This window comes from Camelus bactrianus, chromosome 5 (assembly GCF_048773025.1).
Source record: "Camelus bactrianus isolate YW-2024 breed Bactrian camel chromosome 5, ASM4877302v1, whole genome shotgun sequence".
Lineage (NCBI taxonomy): Eukaryota > Metazoa > Chordata > Mammalia > Artiodactyla > Camelidae > Camelus > Camelus bactrianus.
Window position 1 is genome coordinate 25,686,544 of NC_133543.1, and position 19,456 is coordinate 25,705,999.

General features: G+C 43.7%; 1 long non-coding RNA gene across 1 annotated transcript in view; it reads left to right on the forward strand.

Moving 5' to 3' along the window:
• LOC123613716 (uncharacterized) overlaps positions 1-19,456 on the forward strand; it is a 241,328-nt gene that overhangs the window by 37,097 nt on the left and 184,775 nt on the right. The window contains exon 2 of the long non-coding RNA XR_012506871.1: positions 6,114-6,199. This is a non-coding gene — a long non-coding RNA (uncharacterized LOC123613716). The remainder of the gene's footprint in view (positions 1-6,113; positions 6,200-19,456) is intronic.

Below are 19,456 nucleotides of genomic sequence, written 5' to 3' on the forward strand. Positions count from 1 at the left end.
AATAGGGAATGAAGGGCAGTTGAACTTGTCCTCAGGATATCCTGGCTACCTGGGATTATTGGGATGCTCCTGACACCCCTCTGTCCCTCATTCATTTTGCATGTTACCATTCATTGTCATTCACATGTCCCCATTCATTGCATTCAGCTTCAGACTACTTTGGTAAGAACTGAGGGCAAGCCAGGACATCCTTGGATCCACCCTCCCTGCTTTCCTGCCAGGTTGGGAACTTTCTGAGGTGTGAGAGGCCTGTGCAGCCCCCACAACGTGGGCTGCTTTGTGCCAGGGCCCCGTCCTTGTCCTGGGACCTGAGGACTCGGGAGCATGGTCTGGGTCTGCACATGTAGAAGATGACAGGCTGAGTCACAGGCTGGCGCTTCATACAAATATCCGAGGATGCCTTCTGGAAGTTGGTCAGCAAGTCTGACAACCAGCTCTCCTGTCTCCATGGAACTGCTTTTTGTTAGAGGCATAAATGCTGGACCATTCGCTGCTTTGGCCTTTGTGTAAGAACAGAACGTGTTCTCCCGTGGGGCTGTGTCTTACCCATTTGCCTTGCATACATTCACATTGGGATGGATTAGATGAGCCCGGTGAATGGTCTCTCTGCTTCTCCAAGATAGGGCAGACTTTTTACACCCACACATAATCTCTTCTCTGAGAATATGGTCCAAAAACTAGGTCATCTATTGTAAAGGAAATTAGGCCGTAATTAAATTTAACTGGAAATGATAGTATTGGTGGTTTCATTTTAGAGGGAACATGCCTCCCTAATTATTGCTATACCTACACAGGCTTTTTTTTTTTTTTTGACAAGGGGTGGTGGTGGAAAAGGTGGTACTTAATAATTTAGATGATGGTTTCCAGACTTGAATTTTTAAACGGCAGAGTCTCACCTTCAAGGGTGAGTTCTGTTTCCTTGTGCCCTTTTCAGGTCTACCTGATGGAAAGCCAGTTCAGTTCCCTGCAGGGCCTTTGGCTCAGCTGCTCCAGGATGGGGTATCTTTTGGCAAAAGAGCTGTGTAGACAGACAAGACCAGACTAAGAAGAAAAGCAGCTGTTTGGGGTGGGTTCTTTTCACATATGCAGTCAGATGCCCCAGCTGGATGAGGCCCCAAGATCACCTACTGTCTTCCTTCTTTATTTGCTAGTTGGAAAGGGCCCAGAGAGACAAGTCCTGCAGAAGACCGGCCCTCTATTTGGGTGGCAGAACTGGTGGAGGGACTCAGGTTCTGCTACTCCAAGTTAAGTGATCTGCCACTTGCCACCTTCCTGCGATGGGGTCCAAGGTCCGGGCATCTAGGGAGAGTTGGGCACGATCATGTCCATTGGAAATGCTGATTAAATGCTTGTGGAATGACAGGGCCGCTTTGGGACAGCCTGACCGCTGCACCTTCCATATGTGGACTATGTGGCTTCCTCACATTTCCTTTAGATCTAAGATCCACCTAGATCATCCATGACGACTATCTGTTAGATCATCCATTACATCCCCTGGACAGCAGTCCCCAAGCCCGCCGAGCTCACCATTTGCTTTCCACCCTGTCCTTCACCCAGATGTCTTTGACACCAGGTCTCCTCTTGCTTCCTCTGGTTAAGCATTCTAGACAAATCAACCAAGTAAAGACCATTATGCAGATACAGACTATTATATATAAAATAGATAAACAAAAAGGTCCAGCTGTATAGCACAGGGGAGTATATTCAATACCTTGTAATGGCCTATAATGAAAATGAATACGAAAAGGAATGTGCGTGTGTGTGTGTGTGTGTGTGTGTATGAATCACTATGCTGTACACCAGAAATTAACACAATATTGCAAATCGATTATACTTCAATTTAAAAAAAAAAAGACCATTAAAATTGCCAGAGTTACTCAATCCCATTTTCCGATGACTCCTTTCCTTGGGGCTATTATCTTTAGTGTCGGTGAAGAAAACTTACCATTAAAAGCTTGCTAAGCTCCTTAAAAAAGTAATTTACTTCTTCTGAAGGCCCACAAATATGGTCCAATGACCCTTTCCTAATAAGTACTTTTCATGCTGACTACCTCTTCCTTAATTAGACTGTGCAGGGGACCGGGCAGCCCGCCCAGTGAGTTGTTCTGTGTCTTTGTGTGGAAGTTGCCAGCTTCAAATGGAGACCTCTCCAAGGAGGGTGACACGGGGGTTGTGCCTCAGAGCCCCGTCTTGCTCTGTCTGTACACGGGAGATTCTGGTAGAGCTGGACACTTTTCCCAACCGAGGGGAAAGATATAAGTGGCAAAATCATACCTCAGCTCCGGAGATTCTTTGAGGAACAAGGAAGGAGCCCACAGAGCACATTTTAGCTGGTTAATAAGGAAGCCAAGTACAATGGGTCCGTATATAACCTGCTCCCATGTTCTGTCAATGTATAATTACCACATATTTTCCAGTCTGCCCCTGGGAAACGTGCTAGGTAAAATAGATTGAGGAGAAAATAATGGTGCCTGCTGCGCAGCATATTAGGTTGATACCTGTTAATACTTGAGCAGGCTCCTTGCAGGATGATTGGAAGGCCCAGATGCTCTCAGTACAGACAAAGTGACTGTTTAAGCTCTTTGTTCTGTTAAATACCTCTGTACACACAGGCCTGTGCAGCGTGCAGTCCATGTAAATCTATTAAGTCTTTCTGTCTTAGGGGTTGGAGGTCTTGCTAGACTCCTCCCGGGGAAGCCCTGGTTCTGTGGACAAATGATTTGTTTCCATCTCTCTCCCCTGTCCCTGATGCCAGGGACAGCACTAGAGGCTCCTTCTCCTGTGTTGGGGTTGGAGGGCCCTGGGAGGGGCCCTGTGGTGCTGGAGTTAGTGTCATGCAGGTTATCACCAGACTAAACAGTCTCCAAGCTGTTTCCCCTGCTTTCTAGTTCCTTATTGGGGAAAAAAAAGAGGAATATTTGGAAAATGGGAATAGGATACAGATATAGTCACCTAGAATCACATTGTTTTACTTCTTTTTTGTATATTACCTTTTGGTTTTGTTCTTAAAAAAATAATAAAAATATAAATATAATAATAGATACACATTTTTAAAGTTACAATTAATATACACACACTTTTTGGAATTTGGGTCTCTTCCCCCACATCATATGTCACATTTCCCCCATGTTTTACCCAGATTTCACACTAAAAGTAAAGTAAGGCTGCCTAACATTTCATCATGACAACATATCAGAATTTAAGTAAACACAGATATGTCTATGAGGTGCCCCATGACTCTAGGTATTAATTCAGTTGTTTATTTATTCATTCATCAAACAACACTTATCAAACATCTATCGTCGATAGTACTGGAGAGGAGCTAAATAAGACACAGACTTTGCTTTTAAGAATTCCCAGCACCTTGTAAACAAAGAATGACTTTTTTTTTTTTGGAGGTACTTTGGATTGAACCCAGGACCTCATGCATGCTAAGCAAGCACTGTACTACAGAGCTACACCACCCTGCCCCTGGAGAGATGGTCTTTTCCTACTCACAATACTTCTGAAACCAAATGTATGGGAAGTTTTCCTACACCAACCAATTTCCAACTGTTCGGATACCAATTGGGTTTCCTACAATTCAATTCTGACACTGCCTGGAGTTAGCATAGACCCCGTAGGTGAAGGGCTCGGTCCCACAAGACTGCCCCCATGTCAGATGCCAATCACAAGAACAGGCCTCCCGCACTTCTGTTGGACCCGCTATAAACTGGGGTGTTCTCTGGATCCCCTCCTCAGGCTTGATAATTTACTCTAATGGTTCACAGAACTCAGGGAAACAGTTTACTTATGATACAACTCAAGTACAGCCAGACAGAGGGACGTGGTAGGGCAAGTTATGTGGGAAGGAGCTTGGAGCTTCCCTGCTCATGCTGGGCTGTCACCTACCCCACACCTTGATGTGTTCACCAACCAGGGAGCTCTTGGAACTGTGTGATTGAGAGTTTTTAATGGTGGTTCCATTACGTAGGCATGGTTAATTAAATTAATTGAATCATTGGCCATTGATTCAATCCCTGGCCCTTCTCCCCTCCCTAGAGGTCAGGGATGGGACTGAAAGTTCTCACCATCTAATCATAGGCATGGTTGGTTCCTCAGGCAAACAGCTCCCACCCTCCAAGAATCACCTCATTAGCATAAACTCAGGTGTGATTGAAAGGGGCTTATTAATAAATAGCAAAAGACTCTCCTCTCACTGCTATATGAAATTCCAAGGGTTTCAGGAGTTTCGTGCCAGGAACAAGGAGCAGAGACCAAATTGACTGTTTCTTATTATATCATAATATCAAAGCCATCTGGACAGATACACTTGAGGATGCTTCTGTGCATTTATGTGCTCTCTGGGGCTGAGGGTCTGTGCTTTAAAGGGTGGAGGAGTTCTCTCACTTGGAGTCATCATGTTGCCGATAGATGCAACCGGTATTCCAGGTTCTTGTCCTGTCCCAGAAAGAATTCAGAGACAAGACTTAGAGGTTAAAAAAAAAAGTAAAATGAAAATTTATTAAAGGATGGGATTTATACACTCTCAGGGGAGAGCGGGCGGGCTCAGGTGAGTGGCTGCCCTGAGTTTCTTTGGCAAGTTAGTTACATAGGGTGTAAAAATGAATGGGCGGAATATTCATTGGGGAGGGAAGGGTTTGGGGTCATATTCCCTGATTATCATCCTAACTCCACCTTCCCAAAGGGAGGAGGGATTTTTGTCCTTATTTAGTCGGAATCGGAAGTATTATGGCATCGGTGCATGATGGGTACTTCTGATCTGCAAGGCTGATTTTATTGAAATGAGGGCATAATGAGCAAAAGGTGACATTCGGATCCTAGAAACTCCTGCCTTTTCTCACCTTTCTTTGTTCTTCTCCAGGCCACTTGTCATCCCAAAAGGCATAATCCCTTATCAGCCCCAAGGTTCCTGCTTTTCTTTCTCTGCCCAAGGATCCCTGCTGCTTACATGATGTGTGGTTTCCTGCATTTGGCCTGTGCCCCTTCTTTCTGCCCAATTCCTGCCATTTGGTCTGTGTCCCCCTTTCTCTGCTCATATCTAGCTATCTGCCTGCTCTAACAATCAGACAAGGCTTGGGGGTGGTGCTTGAGCTGGGCCTTGGTAGAGAGGTGGGGGTTCAGCACATGCAGGTGGGGACACGGTGTAATTAGTCATTCTCAGTGGAATCCTCTCTCAGAACCACAAGTGTATTAGAGCTGAGGGTAGAGTGGGAGGTGCTTGTTAAAGTGCAGCTTTAAGTCCACTGTCCTCCTCCCAAAAGGTCAGAGAGGCCTGGAATCAGCATTTTAACAAGCACCAAGTGATTCTGATGCAAAGAGTTCATGGACTATGTTTTGTTTTTTTTTTTTTTTATTAGGAGACATTTAAATTTATTTTTCAAACTTTTTACTGTGGAAATCTTTGAAAATACATAAAAAAGTAGAATAAAGAATCCCATATGTGTTCATTCACTTCCAACAATTAGCAACACATCTTCCTAATGTTGTTTTACCTAATTATCCCTCTACATTTTTTTTAAGGCTGGAGTATTTTCAAGCAATTTTCAGATGTTATTTCACCCATCTCTAACGTGGACTTTTTTATATGACCACAATGCCATTACCACATCTAACAAAATTAACAATAATCTTTAACATCCTCTAATACTCCATCATTGTTCCAATTTCCCTCATTGTCTCAAAAATGTCTCTTTAGAGTTGTTTTTTTAGGATCCAGAAAAGACCCACACCCTGATTTTGGTTGTTATATTTCTTAAATCTGAAACATTGGGGAAAAAAAACCTGTGCTGTATATTTATTGAAGAAGTAGGTCATATGTCCTGTGCAATTTCACAGATCACATCTTGAGTAATACTGATCTAGTCTTTCTTATCTAAGTTGTTAACCTTGCTTTCTGGAGTGTGTGGCTATGGACTGGTTGGCCCCTGTACAGACTCACAACCCCCAGAGGTGAGCATGTCGGCTATATGGTGAACAAAGTTTCTAGGGAGACTTTGTTCACTCGCATTCATTCCATTGTTCATTCATTTTTTTCAGCTAACCAGTAATAATATGTGTCAGTCACCTGCAGATTCAATGATGTAAAAGAGAGGTTCCTTCCTGTCTTCCAGGAGTGTAAACATGAAATCTAACCGGGCCGGTGGGAGAACAGTGGAGAATCCTGGATGCTGGACCCACACAGGTGTGGAGGGAGGAGGTATGTGGAGCTAGATGTCAGTTTCCCCATCTTTATATGTTGGTTACTTTGGACTGTATCATGCCTTTTAAGACCACGACACATCTTTATGGTAAGTAGAACAATCCCGAGCTGAGTGAATACTGAGTTGACAATTTCCCTCTTACCCTCTTACAGTCTCAGTTTCGGCATCATCCATAGCAATAGTTTGCTATGTGCCTCTCCTTGTCCTTGAGCCAAATCTTGTCAACTGAGAGGGATTCCCTAAGGGACCGAGGTGGACAAGGGCTTGTGGGAGGTATCTGGCTGCGGAGGACTTCCTTGGTACGTCCTGGGGGCAGTGGGAGCCCTGCAGGTCTGAGAGCTGGACGGCGGCATCCTCACTTGTGTGCTGGGACTTGTGTGCTGGGACTTGCGTGGCCACGGTGTGGCCTGGTGAGATGAAGGGCACCTGAGCTAGGCCACTAGCTGTGGGACTGGAGAGAAGGGACCTGTGTGGCAAAGGGGGTGAGGCGTGTCCTTTTCTCACTGGGGGAGTCTTGTCCCCACTACTGGAGCAGTGGTGTTTGCTGTCCATCACCTCCGCTGGACACACTGCACTAACCAAGGGCACCACTTGGTGTGCTCATGCTGCCCTGGGGTGGGCTGGCAGCAGCTGCTTACAGGCAGGCTCTCAGCAAGATTCTGTGTCTGGGAGTCCAGGCTCAGCAGGACCCTTGATTGTTAATCAGTGATGAGTGGGCCTGAGAGGGGAGTGGCAGTGTGTGTGGGCTGTTCCTGGCTCAGCTGCCACGGAGGGTGGTAAGGGCCAGGGCCAGGGCCAGGCAGCTTGTGATACTGCAGGAGCCAAGGCAGCAGCATCGGAGATAAAAACATAAACCCTAGCTTTCCCACCAGTGTGATCTTGGACCAGTGACTAACCTGTCCTGACCTCCAGCTTCTGCATGTGTGAAGCGGGCTGGGTGACACTTGCCCTGTCCACCATCTGGACTAATGAAATGAGAGAATAGACCCAGGGTACCCAGCACAGTGCCTGCACACGGGCAGGTGGTTCTTGTTATATTATGACATTATGTCACAGGTCTGTCCCCAGGCTGTGAAGCAGGATAATTTTGAGCCCCCATGGCCTTTGGGGAGGAGGTTGCCAAATTGTTGCAGGCTTGACAGCCAGCAGGCAGCTGGAAATGGTTCCTGCTTAATGTCAACTCCCCTCTTCTCCTCCTCTCTTACCCCCAGGCTGGCTCTGTTTTCTACTTTTCACCCCTGCCATTGCCATCTTTGCTGTGTATTTTGTGAGATTTTACCCAAGATAGGGTCTGGCTGCGAGGCTGGTGTTTCATATCTGTCTGCCTGTCAATCCATCAGGCTTGAGAGTGACAGGCACCCACCATGTGTCCCACTTAGCCCTTGGCTTGTTATGATCTATTCCTTGGGACCCAAAAGGACACTGTATTTACAGCATCACATCTGCTTGTCTTCTGCCTGACCTTGAAATAGTGGCTTTAACTTATGTTAACCCTTCCTGAGGAACAATGGGCTGGTTCTTAGCATCCCTTCCCCACCCTGTTCCATTTCTCTGCAAACAATACCACCTTGTTTGTAGGGAAGAACTCGAGCATCTCCGCTCACTCACAGGCTGATTGGAAACACTGCCTGCGGGGCGTGGGGTGGGGGCAAGCTATCTGGGAGTAGAATATGTCAGGAATTCCTGGTCTGTTTTTCCTGAAGCTATTATTTGTGCATGGAGTTGGGGACAGGAGAAGCCACTAAATAGCCCACTTTTCCTTGGGAAAGAGAGACGTCAGCTTTGTTAGTAGTAAATAACTTGCTGCAGCTTCTTGCTTGGTGTTATCTGAAGTTCAGCAACTCCTTCTGGTTCCTGAATGCCGGCTTATTAAATCAGGGACCCTATCAGATTTGCTCACTGATATGCTAGGGTTCACTAGGACAGTGTGGTGGCTCAGATGTAAGGGGGAGGTGGACACACATTTTCTAGTGGCCTCTTTCTTGTCATTGTTTTTAAGATAATGTGTTGTAATGATGGTTGTTAAGACTATATTGGAAACTCCTTTGGGAAGTGGTATGAAATAAGCAATTGCAATGTCAGTGGGCGAGTGGTCAGATAAAGGAAAAGGTAGCTCGTGGGGGCCACCATTTCTATGTGCTTGTTCATCCCCCTAGACAAGGGGGCAGGTGTGATTCACTCTGGCTCATGCTCTCTACACCTTTGCAGGTACCTGGGTTTTATGGTGGTCCTTTATCTGTGTGGTTTTCTAAGCTTTGAGACACAGCTTTTTCTTTCCTTTTCTTTCCTTTCCTTTCCTTCCCTTCCCTTCCCTTTCCTTTCCTTCCCTTTTCTTTTCCTCTTTCAGTGGCAAATGGTAGAAATCAAGATCTGGGTACTAGGTGTGCTCGTTGCTCCTGGGGTATCACTTCTTCCAGGCTGCTCCCAGTGGACAGAGCTAGGGACTCTGTGTGTGTGTGTATACACACATTTAAATCTGCATTTGTTTCAGTATTTAGCTATACATATTAAAAACCATGAGTTCATACTGGTATCTCCTATTCCAGTCCAACACCACAGAGTTTATTCTAGGTTTCTCCCTTTCTGTGTTTGTAGCTCCCTGCTTTAATGGTGAGAAATCTGATTCCCACTATTTTTATACTATTTTATGTTTTTGATCAACTTCTCCATCTATATGACTAGCTTCGCATCACCACTGCTGCCCCACTCCCTGCACGGATACCCTCCACATCTCACTTGGGATCTGACACCCATGCTGGCCCCTGCCACTACTTTGTCCTGCACAGATGCCTCTCACCCTCTGGGTGCAGATACCCCATGTAGGGGCCACTTCTCCTACACAGATGATCTCCTTACCCTGCTCGGACTTTGGCACTTTGTGTTGGACTCCCTCTCTTGTGCACCCATGAATGACGTCCTCACCCAGCTACGGCTCTGATACCCTGCACCACTGCCCTCCCTGCCTCACTCAGGCTGTGAAATCATGTGCTGGGCTGGACCACCAACCCTTCTCCATCTCTTGTGAATGCCTTACTCACTGCACTTGGGCTCCAACGAACCATCTTGGGTTGTTCCCCTGTGTCCCCACTGCCACCCCTCCAACGTGGGGATGCTTTCTTCACCTTGGTAAGGCTCTAACATCCCACTTTGAGCCACTTCAAATTGCTCTCCCATCCAGGTCTTCTGGTTTGAATTGTTCAGGAAAGAATGGGAAGAGGAAAAAGAGGAAGAAGAAAATACGCTGAGGTTTTAGTGTACTTTAAAAATCAACTTCTTTACCCCCAAGATCAGTAGATTTACTTTTAGCATTTGTTTAAGCAGGATGCAAAGACATTTCCATTTTTATCATAAAGATTATGAACCACATACTGTCCTAAAATAATAATGTCTTTATTATACATAAAAGGTTCTTAGAGGAATTGCAAATGTTTTTCCTGCTCAGGGGAAATTTGACTAATATGGTAAGATAGAAACAGTTTTTCCTTGGTTCTCTGAGAATCCTTGATTTTTAGATCTGCACAATATCATTATCTTGTTATTTTTGTTCTTCTTGTCATAGTTGGGTTATATCTGTGCCTTTCCTGTGTGTTTCTCACCCTCACTAGACACACTAATGTCTGATTCATGTCCTGAGGGCTTTTCCCTTCTCTATCGTTCAGATCTGTGAGCTTGGGTCACCGCTTCAGAGGCAGCATCTAAGAGCCTAAGATGCAAAGAAAGAAGCTGCTTGTAAAAGTGTCAGATGAAGGAGTCAGGCGCAAGATTTGGAAGCAGGCTTGCTGAATGAATTTTCCTGTTTCTGTGAACAACATACAATTGACATAGGGGAGGAGGGGAAGGAATTTGAAGGACTGAGGAAAGAAGAAAGAGTGGGAAACCCTCAAACCTGCGTTGGAGGAGGGGTGATGGCATGACACTTTTTTGGAGGGTACCAGAGGATGCTGAGAAGGTGGACTCAGCCATCCTTCTTGTTGCTCCTGCCAACAGCCAGTGGTTGGCCTATCAGCCACAAGTGTCTAGGGCAAAGTGACGCTTGTCTGGGCCACAGAGATTCTGTCCAGTCTCTCTGCCTGTCCCAGTCATAGCTTGCTGCTGGTCATGGGCCACTGTAAGCCCTTTGGGGATAGAGACTAAGGAAACTGTAACCCTCCTGGGGTTGACAGGGTGGTGTGAAGAGAAAGCCTGGCCTCTTGATCATCGTGGGGCCAAGTGGGGTCTGGACAGAACCAGTGGGAAATTGCCCCTTGGGACAGGACAGTGGTGAACTGATGCTTCCTGTTATGTTATTGTTATTGTAGTAGATGTACATGGAAACTAAAATATTAATAAAGAATTGTACAGCATGAATAGTAAAACTCCCTCAGCCCAGTTCTGTTAGTGTTATGAAAGCATAATTCTAAATAATAAATAGCTCAATTAATTGATTTATCAACTTTAAATTGTATTTATTGATGCTTTAGCAAAACAGATAGGGTTAAAATTCACTTCAGTTAACATTTAATCTGATCTCTCTTCCTCCCAATTTTTAAAAATTGAGGTATAGTTGATTTGCACTGTTATACAAGTTTTAGGCATACAGCATAGTGATTTATAATTTTTAAAGTTATACTCTATTATGGTTATTATAAAGTGTTGGCTATATTCCCTGTGCTGTACAGTATATCCTTGAGGTTTATTTATTTTATACATAGTAGTTTGTACGCCTTAATTCCCTGCCCTTATCTTGCCCTTCCTTCCTTCCCTTTCCCCACTGGTAACCACTAGTTTGTTTTCTATAACTGCAAATCTGTTCCTTTTTTCTTATATTCACTAGTTTATTTTTTAAATTTCACATATAAATGATATCATATAGTATTTGTCTTTCTCTGTTTGACTTATTTCACTAAGCATAATACCCTCTAAGTCCACCTGTGTTGTTGCAGATGGCAAAATTTCATTCTTTTTAATGGCTGAGTAGTATTTCTGAAATCTGATGGCTTATCTTGGGGTGTCAGCCCCTTTGAGAGCCCCAGCTTATAGCTGTCAGATTACTTCTTTTCTTCAGAGTATTTTTGTGACTTCAGCCTTTGGGAAAATGCCATCACTGCACAATTCTTCAACCAATGACCTTAATTTCTGTCCTTCATCTCACCCATGTTCTGGGCTCCTGCTGACTTTAAGGAGTTCTTCCATGAAGAGATACTCTCACCTCCACTGAAGCCTTCTTTGGTGCATTCTTTAAGCAGCATATTTCTATGGTAGTTCATATTGTTTGCCTTCTATCTTTAGGAAATTTATTTAAAACGTTGGTCTCCTGGTATCCCTCCCTACAAGTTTCAGTCCTTTGAGGAGTGTATTCCCTTCCTAACTGCCGCTACAGTCTGTTTTAAGACTGGGAAGGTAAACATGTGCATTCAGCCTCACATTTTAAATTGGGAGAGATTTATTCGTCTAATTTCATAGTTGGTGGGTTATCTCTTTAAATTTTTTGACAGTATGTGGAGGTTATATTGTATAAAATCCTATGTACCTCAGTGTAGCTTTCTGTTGTTTCCACATAAGCAAGAATTCTTAGTTGGGTATAATATTCTTGGCTCAAAATTTAGAACATTATGCTCCATATCCTACTTCAGAAGAGAACTGGAGTACAGCCTAAATACTCTTTCTTGCAGGTAGCACCCCTCCACCATGTGTTTCTGCTACAGCACAAGTGAGATTTTTAACTTCACTTAATTGTTCAAAAATTTTAGCACATTGAAACCATGTGTGAATCTCTTTAAATTATTTTTCCTGGGATGCAATTATGTTCACCTCTGTAAACTTGGCACATAATAGGCACCCATTAATAGCAAGTAAATAAATGAATGAGTAAGCCATTCCAAATTGAGGTCTCAGTTCCTACTTAGGTTTAGGGATGTTTTCTTTTATTATTTCTTTGATATTCCTTTTTTTTTTTTTTTTTTTTTTTAGTTATTCTGATTTCTTTCTCATGATCTGTTATAATTATTACTTTTTTTCCTCTTTGTTATTTATTTGACTTTATAAATGCATTTCTGTTATTTACTGCCTCCACTGTGGGTTTAAATTCTCTTGCTGCATTCTAGGGTCCTTGTCATCTTTCCTCAAATTATCATTTTCATCTCACTCTGTTATTATTACATTTCAGTCTTTCTTCTTACAGTTTTTTTAATCCTGTTCCACAACAGCTGTGTGTCTAGAAATTTTAATGTGGGGAGAGAGAGGTGAAGAAGAAGGCATGCTCCTTGCATTGGACAATCTTTTGTCCTTGGGAAAACATGATATCATGTTTAGCAGAAATCAGACCTAGGTGTAGGACCTTGAGCATGTGCCTGTAACTTCCCCAAATCTGCATTTCCTCATCTGTGAAATGTGTACAGTGTGGTGAGCATAGGGGCTGGGGAATAGCAATACCTTCCTTGGAGAATTGCTGTAAAGATTAACTAAGTGTAATATAAGAAAAGGACCTATGTTTTGCACAAAAGTAGCTGTTCAACTGGTGTTATTTTTCTTTCCCTTAAAAAGGTGAGATTGAAAAATGGACAGCTACAACTCAAACCAGGCATTCACTTTCAGTGTGACTAGGGCACATGACCCTTTCTCGTAAAAGGCAAATATTCTGAAATGAAGAAACCGTAACTAAAATCATCAGTGAGTGGCATTTACTGTGGATTCTTGCTTGCATAGGCAGATTGCTGATTATCTCCAAACCCATGAAGAAACTAATATATCACACATGTGTGGGTTGTAATTTTCAGTCAATTAGTTCTTTGTCAACCCATGTTTTAAAAGTAGAGGAAAGTACCTGTTATCTAAGGCTACATATACCCAGTCATTGTGACTACACACACACATTCACATACACACACAAAACACACCACACAGTTTTCATGCTTTGATGATTCAAAGGCTCATATAAATTTTTTTCACAATCTTTATCCCCTTGCCTTCCAAATTTTATTTTTATGTTTTGATGAGGCACAAATTACTGTGATCTCTTTAGGTAAGAATTATAAACTGCCCAGGAAGGGAACTTGAATAATGATACTGACTGTTACTTCTCTTTTAAGACCCTTCCCTTGGGCAGAATGCCCTTCCACATGTTTCCATGTCTGTGTAGACCTCAATTATTTCATCTCCAAAGTGTATTTAATTATTTATGTGTCTGTTTCTCCCCACAGATTGTGAACTCCTTGAGAGCAAGGAGTGCCCTGTGCATTTCATGTCTCTGGTATCCTGCATGTTACCTGATTGTGGCAGGGACTCAGTAAATGTTTACTGAGTTTAATTGAGCCCTGGCCATTACTCTGAATTAGTGATCTCAGCCTTCTCCCCTTTTGCCTGATGTGGAAGAGGATGATCAGTACTCTATACAAAGCTCAAACATGATATGAATCAAATGCTTCAAGCAATCTTGAGAGTGCTGAATATTTTTTCATTAGTTGGAAATGCTACTTAGAATGTTCAAAAAAAATCACTCAGGTTGATGCCATCATTGATTTATTTATTTTTTAGTCTCAGTCGCTCTAGAAGTGCTACTGAGTACACGGGTGTGGATTCACCTTGTCTCCAGAAGGTCACATCTCAGACCTTCAACATCATGATGTTGGCACAGTCTGTCTGCATTACGACTTTTCAGCAGTGAAACCCCAATGGTTCAAGTACAGGCCAGAAGAACTGCATCCTCAGTTCTGCCCTCTTGTTACCAGTTTTATGGTGAGGGTCTTGAGCCTTGATGCTTAGGAGGATTCAAGATGATTTGATCCCCCCCTTTTCTTCCCCCTAGTTGCTCTCCTTGCAGAATAGAAAGGGATTTTGACAAGAATGTGTATGAACTCATGTCTGGTGACAGAATGATGAGTAATTTCTAAGTGACTGAGCTAAGATGGGCTGAGATTAGGATCGGTTGTTTTTAGCAAAGGGGTGAAGACTATAAAAAGTCATCAATAATCAGGCAATGTTTCCTTGCTTTCTTTCAACAGGAAGCAAATGTTAAACCCACTAAGTCAAGCAAAAACAATCAAACAGAAGAACAAAGCCAGAAAACCCCCAGCAATCTATGTTTTAAATGCATGGAATAGAACTCAGTGTCAGCTAAGAAACAGTTTGTTTTGCCAACACCTGAAGTAAGAAGGGCCAGCAAAATAGAATCCAACTTTGTAGTGTCTAGTGAATGTGTTAGAGGAATTTACTACTGAATTTTAGGTAGGCACTTCCATAAATCCAGCCTCCCAGTCTTTTTGACCCCATATTGACTAAATGGACTCAACTCAGAGAAGTGAGTCAGTTCTTTCTGAGAATGCAATTTAGGGAGAGAGCCAGTACAATCCTAGAGACAAGGATTATTTATTGCATACCATTGTACACGCAGTGAAATCACAATTGATCAGGGAGAGGGGGAAATTCTATCAACAGCTTAAATAAAGATGCAGGAAAGGGTAAAGGTCAGACAGCAAGAGGAAATAATCCTTTGCTGGAGAACACTGAGGTTTAATAAATGACAAATGAAAACTCCAGCCCATGGTAATGTAGATGGCATAGGGTGAACAGTGAGGTATCCCCGGAGCGCTGTGACATAAGCTAGAAAAAAATCAGCCCTACATGGTGAGATCAGATATCTGCAGGGGCACCTTCACAAACAGACCCCAAACGGGAAGAACAGGGCAAAGCTAGAGCCAGAAAGATGGGTAGACATGGCCAAGGAAAGATTGCTTTAAGGGAGGGGGCTGTTGTCATAGGTTTACAGGAAAGGGGATCCAAGGATTCAGAGTTTGCTTGGCTTACTCTTGCTGTGCGGGGGATAAAGCCAGAGCATCTGGGAGCCTTTAGCTCGTCAGGCTCCTTGGAAAAGTCTGCTCTGTCAAGGGAAAGACCACATGGGGCTACAGCATGGCCTGCTAGGTGTTTCAAGGAAGCGGTGTGTTCTGTGTTGGCTGGCCACCAGAGACCTACATGTCTGTGAGGCCTCATTCCTCACCCTGTCAGTCATCCAACCAGGATTTACTAATCATTTCCCATGCGTCCTGTTACCTAGGATTATATCTCTCCCTTCATCTTCCTTCTGTTCTCAAGGTGAGCTTTAAGACATTAGGCACATTTAAAATTTTTTTTCAGTTTTTTTCAGTATAGTTTCTTCTAAGAGCACTCCAAGAAGTTCCCACACATGAACACTGGTTACCTTTGCCAAACAATAATAAAAATGGATTCATTTCCTTATTCTTTCATTGGGCATATGTTGAGCTGCTGTTGTGTGGCCAGGCTGTGTTGGAGGACAGGGACATTGAAGTAAAAGACAGGGGAGGTCATGATCCAGTGTGGGAGATGGACAGTGACAGAAGAGTTTGATAAATATTCTGATGGAAGACAGTAGACGATACAGAGAGGAGGGTAGTTCAGCTGAGGTTGCTGGGAAGGCTTCTCGGAGGACGTGACAAGTAGGAGTTAGGTGAAGATGGGAGAGCAGGGTATGCAGGAAGCACCATTCACATTAACTTAACCAGTGATCACTGAGCATCTGGTACATACCAGCCACTGTTCCAAGCTCTGGAGATACAGTATCTGCCTTTATGAAGCATATATTCTAGTTGAGGGGAGCGGCTGGGGAGAGAACCAACAAATATTTAAATCATATCAATAATTGATACACGTTTAGAGGAAGGTCCTATGGGGCAAATAAAATGGCACGGGATAGAGAATGACTAGGTGGGTGGCAGGGGATGGGTGCTGACACTTCAGTTATAAAGGATAGGAAACATTTCTCTGAGATGACCTTGGTGGTGAAAAGACAGCTGAAGGAAGAGTATTTGAGGTAAATAGGCAGCAATGGCATGGGGAGGGGGTGGGAGAAAGCTAGTGGATGGGAGTACATTGGACTGTGGAGGTGGAAATGAGGGATGGAAGGGGCTAGGAGGTGAGATCAAAAACAAGGCTCTGCTTAGGACAGGCCATGTGGACAATGGTCAGACTTAGGATTTTATTCCAGAGTCAATGGGAAGCTTTGGGAGGTTGAATCAGAAGAGTGATTTATGCTTTGTGGTTGCCACATAGAGAAGTAGGATGTTGGGGGCAGGAATGACAGTACCACACTGGGGTCCAGACCAGACTTGATGGTGGCTTGGGCAAAACTGGAACAGCAGAGGAGGTGAGGAATGGGCCAGGTTCAGGATGCATTTTGGAGGCAGTGCCAGCAAGATTTAATGACTGATTGAGGCAGGAATCGGAGATGATCCCTGGGTTTTGGCAAAAGTACAAAGACAGGCAAAAGCAGGGGGCATTAAGGACAGGTGAGCAGTCAGTTTAGGGCACTGAATAAGATACTTGGAATCAAAAACCCATTTTAATCCTCACTTTGCTACTTCACAGCTGTGTGATCTTGGACAAGAGACTTACTCTCTCTGGGCACTGATGTCCTTAAGGAGACAGTATTTATGTCCTCTCAGGATTATTGTAGGGATTCAATAAGCTAATGTTCGTCGGCTTTTATGGCATCTGGCGTGTAGTAAGTACCAAATAAACTGTAGCTCTTATTATTGCAGGCTTAAAAATGCCCTGTCTCTTGTCCTCACAAAGATTGTACATTAAAATATAAAAATGCACATATTACATCCAGGTTTTCCCAAGTCTTTGCATGTGTAAGTGTTTTGCTTAGAGCTCAGCGAAGGAGAAATCTGCTCTCTAGGACGGCTGTTCATTTATTACCAACATTCTTTCTGTTTGTCTAATTGAATATCCCCCCTCATTCTTCCTTCTCGTGTTGCTCATATTTATTTCTTTGCTTGGTAATGATTGACCTTATCTGGAATTAAAATACTTGTTATGCACTGAACACCCATAGGTGTGTTCCTTTTATCAGCGGGGGTAGGAGCCCTGAGCTGAGCCCTTCTCAGCATTCCCGGGGCTGAGGCTAATTCACAAAGGAGACAGTCACTTTTTTCTTTTATATCCTTAGTTAAGAAGCAGCTTATAAAGGCAGTACAGTGAGGAGAGATGAGAGGATTAAGTGATTAAAGCAGAGTGGGAGGGGGCTGCTAGGCAGGCTCTGAAAGATCCAGAAGACCCGAGGTCCCACTACGCATGTGCTGCGCAAGGGGCTGGGTGCAAAGTTGGAAAGTTAGATTTTAGACCTGGCAGGAGTTGGCCAGGGTAGGAGTGGGCGGGAGGTGGGGCAGAGACTGACAGGTAAAAGCCAAGAGGTGAGGGAGGCTGAAAAGAGAGCTCTGATAACAAAGGCAATGAAGATATGGACAAGAGGGCAATTCACTCCAAACTGGTGATCTTAGAGGCTCCGTGAAGGAGGTGGTGGCACTGGAGCTGGACAAAAAGGGCATTGGCTCTTTTGGCTGTAGGTCTGGATTGAGCCTGGGCATGAGATTCTTTTTGTCCTTCTCCATCACCTACCACAGTGTCTAACACACAGCAGCCTTTCAACAAACCCTCATTGTGAGTGGGGAAGGTATAGCTCAGAGGTAGAGCACATGCTTAGCATGTGCAAGGTCCAGGGTTCAATCCCCAGTACCTCCATTAAAAAAAAAGATAAGTAAATAAACCTAATCCCTGCCCCCCCAAATAAAACAAAACAAAAAAGTCTCATGGACTAATTTACTCTGAAAGGCTTGTGTGTAGAAGCATACGGAGTCCAGAGGGGCTGGAATGTGGTAGAAAGGGAGGTACTTTACTGTCTATAACTCTGTTTTGATTTCACTTTTTTTTTTTAAGTTGCAGTATATATAACATAAAATTTGTGATTTTAACTATTATTAAGTGTACGGTCCAGTGGCATTATACAGTGTGTACAATCATCACCACCGTTTCCAAAACGTTTTCATCACCCCAACCTGAAACTCTATAACCATCAAGCGGTGAATCCACATTCCCCTCTCCCCTCAGCCCTTGGTAGTCTCTAACCTACTTTTCTGTCCCTGCAAATGTTCCTATTCTAGATACTTCATATAAAGGGAATGATACAGTGTTTGTCCTTTATACCTCCTTCTCTTTTATTTGCAACCTAAGAATATAAGAACGTGCTCAGACATCTTCTGCTTTAGTGGGGCTTTAAGCTTTATTAAAGTCACACAGAGTTGTGCTATCTTGTTACTGTTTGATTTCATGAAATAAAATCATTTATAAAAAGCTCAACCCAACTTCTTCTAGCAGAGTCATGGGTGTGCGCATCTGGTCCCTCTCCTAGACTGTGTACTCTGGGCAGGCAGATGCTCCACTGTCACATGTCTGGACAGGTCCATGTGATACAGGAAAAAAATGTGGGGCAGGAGGAGGGCCATGTCCCAGGTCTCGGTTGAGTCCCTGGGATGCACCCTGCCAAGTGTGGGTCCTTGGCTTCACACAGGAAAGAATTCAAGAGCGAACCAGAGTTGAGTAAAGGTAGATTTACTGAGAGAGATACATACTACATAGAGTGTAGGCTGTTTCAGAAGGCAAGAGAAAGACCACGAGATGTGGGGGTTAGGTGCTCAGTTTAAAGTAAAGGTAGACACACAATCCATAGAGAGAATGCGGTCTGTCTCACTCAGAAGGGAGAGCGGCATGAGGTGCAGGGTTGTTAGTTTGTATGGGCCTGATAACTTCATACGCTAAAAAGAGGGAGGATTATTCCAACTCCTTTAAGGAAGTGGGTGGGATTCCCAGGAACTGGGCCACTGCCCACACTTTGACCTTTTACAGTCAGCCTCAGAACTGTCCTGGCACCTGTGGGAGGACCATTTAACCTGCAATTGTATTACAGTGAGTGTATATTGAAGCTCAAGGTCCACTGGAAGTTGAATCTTCCGCCATCTTGACGCTAATGGCTGTGTCCTTCTTTTAATGGCTGTGCCCTGCCCTCTTTCCTCCTGTCCCACATGTGCACAGGCATGTTTGCTGAATAGATACTTAAGTCAACACAGGAAACATAGAGGGACACATAGCTCTACTTTTTGCAAAGTTTTAATGGCAGGGACCTAGAGGGACTGATACTTAGACTGAAGGCATTTAATAGTCTTAGGTGATAAAGCAGAGAAAGCATCCAGGAAAATATGTAGAGCTCAGAACAACACTAAAGTCCTCTAAGCTATGGAATAACAAAGCAATAAGAAAAGCCCCAGTGATATCTTACAAGGCAGGACGTTGACAGAAGGGGTCAGTGAGGACAGGTGTTAATGATGTGACTGATTAGAATAACAGCTGCCTTTCCATGAGGTCTGCTATTGGCTGGAACCTTCCATACACTATCTCTTTTTGTCATGGCAACCTTGTGATAT